The 3,566-nt window shown below is 44.8% G+C and overlaps 1 non-coding gene across 1 annotated transcript; it reads right to left on the bottom strand.

The window, feature by feature from the left end:
* Window positions 1-549: 549 nt before the first annotated feature.
* Window positions 550-685, bottom strand: LOC114812529. Its single transcript, XR_003760180.1, has one exon. It is a non-coding gene; the product is annotated as a small nucleolar RNA SNORA7 (small nucleolar RNA).
* Between the last annotated feature and the right edge of the window lie 2,881 nt (window positions 686-3,566).

Here is a 3,566-nt window from a genome sequence, read left to right as displayed (position 1 = left end):
CATCCTTGAAGAACTCATTTGCTCCCATGTCTTCAAGTACAGTGTTTATGCAGATGATTCCCAAATCTATATCTCCAGTCCTGATCTCTCTCTCTCTTCCTCTCTGCAGTTTCACATTTCTTTCTGCCTTCAAGACATGTCTACTTGGATGACACGCCAACACTTCAAACTTTACATGTCCAAAACAAAACTCCTAATCTTCCCACCCAAACCCTGTCCTCCTTCTGACTTTCTTGTCACTGTAGACAGCACCACCACCCTTCCTTTCTCACAAGCCCATAAGCTTGGTGTTATCCTCGACTCACCTCTCTCATTTAACCCACCTATTCTTGTCCTATGCTGTCGAGTTGTCTCCAACCCATAGTGACACAATGGACACATCTGTCCCAAAATGCCCCACCTCCCTCTGCAATCATTCTGGTAGTATATCCATAAAGTTTCTTGGTAAAAATACAGAAGTGGTTTACTTTTGCCTCCTTCCATGAAGTAAGCCTGAGTCTCTGCCCTTGACTCTCACATGCCACCACTGCCCAGCATAGGTGAGTTTTGACTTGTAGCAGATTGCCTTCCACTTGCTAGTCCCTGTCCAAGCTAGGAATGGAATGGGTATGCCTCTGCTTGACTCTCCCTCCTGTAGTCGAGACTGGTAGAGTACTGGAAACTCTCCAGGAGTGACTGAGAGGAACTACAAATTCTATCTATCACTAAATCATGTCGGTTCAACCATCACAACATTGTTAAAATCATCCCTTTCCTCTCCATCCAAACTGCCACCATATTAGTCCAAGCATTTATTATCTCCTGCCTTGATTATTATATCAGCCTCCTTGCTGACTTCCCTGTCTTCTGTCTCTCCCCACTCCAGTCCATACTTCATTCTGCTATCCGGGTCATTTTTGTACAAAAAGTTCAGTCTCTGCAAATAATAAGCACTCAAAAAATGCCACTGATTGATTGATTTTTTCAGTCCTTGTTTCCCTACTCCCAAACCTTCCAATGGTTGCCTATTCGACTATGCATCAAAAGAAACTCCTTACCATTGGCTTTAAAGCACTCAGTTACCTTATCCTCTCCTACCTTATCTTGTTGCTCTCCCACTACAACCCAGCCCATACAGTTCGATCCTCTAATGCTGACCTTCTCACTGTACTTTGATCTAGTGTATCTCACTGCCGACCTCTTGCCTACATCCTGCCTCTGGTCTGGAATGCTCTCCCTCCTTCATTATCTGACAGAGAATTACTCTCCCCACCTTCAGAGCCTTGCTGAAGGCACATCTCCTCATAAAGGTCTTCCCTGACTAAGCCCTCATTTCCTCTTCTCCCCTTCTCCCACTCCCTTCTACATCACCTTTGTACTTGGATTTGCTCCCTTTTTATCCTCTTCCTCATTCTAGCATAGCACTTATATATGTATCTGTAATTTGTTTATATTAATGTCTGTCTCTCCTTCTACACTGTAAGTTCATTATGGGCAGGGAATGTGTCTACCAATTCTTATATTGTACTTTACCAAATGCTTAATACAGTGCTCTGCACACAGTACCTGCTCAGTGAATAAGATTGATTGATTGACTGTCCTGAGCACAAGAGAGAACCTTTGGCATTGGTTCAGACCTAGTTCAGGCCCACAAGGTCTCACAGACTGAAGTTGCTATGGACAGACTCATGGTGGGTGGTTTTGAAGGAAAGAGGGAAAAGGAGGGAGGGAGGGAGGGAGAGAGAGAGAAACAAATTGACATGACAGTAAAAATTAAAATTCAGTGCTGGAGAAGGAGGATGGTCTTCAGTTTCCTTGGCTCCTCTATCCCCAGTAAGAGCCAAAATACCACACAACCTTCCCTACATTCTAAATGTTGGAACAGTGCCTTCTCCCTGCACTATCATCTTTCCATCCCTACTGCCACCCAACCTGTTAATTAATCTGCCACCTTTTCTTCTGGCCTCATCAGCTATGCCACACTGCCTGTAATTGTGTTTGACAATCTAGCTCCTTGGCCCCTCCTTGAGAAAGTTCCCCAAACCCCACCCCATTTGGGTTCACCATAGAGCAGCTGATCACTAAGCCTGCTATGATCCAGTCTCCTTCTATGGTCAATGTTTGAGAAACAGCATGGCCCAGGAGAAGCAGCATGGCCTAGTGGAAAGAGCACACACAGGCCCTGGCATCAGGGAATCTGGGTTCTAATCCCAGCTCCTCCACTTGTCTGCTATGTGACCTGGGACAAGTCACCTAATTTCTCTGTGCCTCAGTTACCTCATCTGTGAAATGGGGAGTAATGTGGTGAGCCCCATATGGGACAGGGACTACATGCAACCTATCTTGTATCAACCTAGTGCTTAGTACAGGTGCCTGGCACATAGTAAATGCTTAACAAATACCATTAAAAAAATCAATCATTCCTTCAGCTAACTCGAGAATTTATGAGTATTTACCTCCTCTTCAGTTCTATGGGTGTATGTCTGCTCAAAGTGTTTATTTCAACCATTCTAACTGTAAATGGTTTTAAGTCTCTTATTAGAATGTACACATCTTGTGGGCAAGGAACACACCACTTTCATACTCTGTATTCTGTACTTCCCAAATGCCTAGTACAGCACACTGCACCATGTGGATCCTCAATAAATGCCACTCAGTCATACTTTATGCATTTTTTAGAGTTCCTTTCCTCTGGGGGGCTTAAAGTCCATCATAACCAATTTCCTTTTTCAATTTTAAAAATGAGACTGATGAAATCACTCCCAGGCACAAGAACAAAATTCAGTACATTCAATTTAAATGTGTGAAGCTTGCCTAGTAGCAGGTCAAGAATAAAAATGAGCCTTAACATGTCACCCCCTCCTGAGAGATGCTTGAAGAATTTTTCTGGGAGCAAATGGGGTGTTTATGATCCCAGGCCCCCTGAAAAAAGACTCCATCTCTAAGGTTAGTTCAGGGCTGTGGCAGGGTGGGCCCTGTTAACATGGTGGGGCACTGGAAAGCAGTTTTGAGGTGGTCCCACCCTCCACCCCTCCCCACACTGACATAGAGGATGAGTGGCAGACCTGATATCTGAGCACTCTGGGTCTTAAACCACCTTCCAAATGACATCGTATAGCTTTCCCATTTCAGACATGTCTTGGTGTCCATCACAAAACTCTTTGCTTTTGTTCTCCACCCCTGGTTTACCATCATCATTATTATTATTATCACCATTATCATTATTAAAGTAAGCAAGCCAGGATGAATACAAGATAATCAGGTTGGATCCAGTCTCTGTCCCACAGGGGGCTCATAGTCTAAGGGGGAGGGAGAACAGGTAGTGAATCCTGATGTTACTCTTGAGAAAACAGACACAGACAAGCTGAATGACTTTCCCGAGGCCACACAGCAGGCAATTGGCTGAGCTGGGATTGGAACTCAGGTCCCCTGCTTCCTGGGCCCGTGCTCTTTCCACTAAAACTTACTGCTTCTCAATTTTCCGCCATATACAAGGCTTCCTGATTTGCACTTAGAAATCCACCATGGAGGGGCTCTGTCTACTCCCAGCCCAGATCCCAGCTCCCTCAGCGACAGAGCGGATGAAG

This window comes from Ornithorhynchus anatinus, chromosome 5, assembly GCF_004115215.2.
Source record: "Ornithorhynchus anatinus isolate Pmale09 chromosome 5, mOrnAna1.pri.v4, whole genome shotgun sequence".
Taxonomy (NCBI): domain Eukaryota; kingdom Metazoa; phylum Chordata; class Mammalia; order Monotremata; family Ornithorhynchidae; genus Ornithorhynchus; species Ornithorhynchus anatinus.
This window is presented reverse-complemented; position numbering and strand designations above follow the sequence as displayed.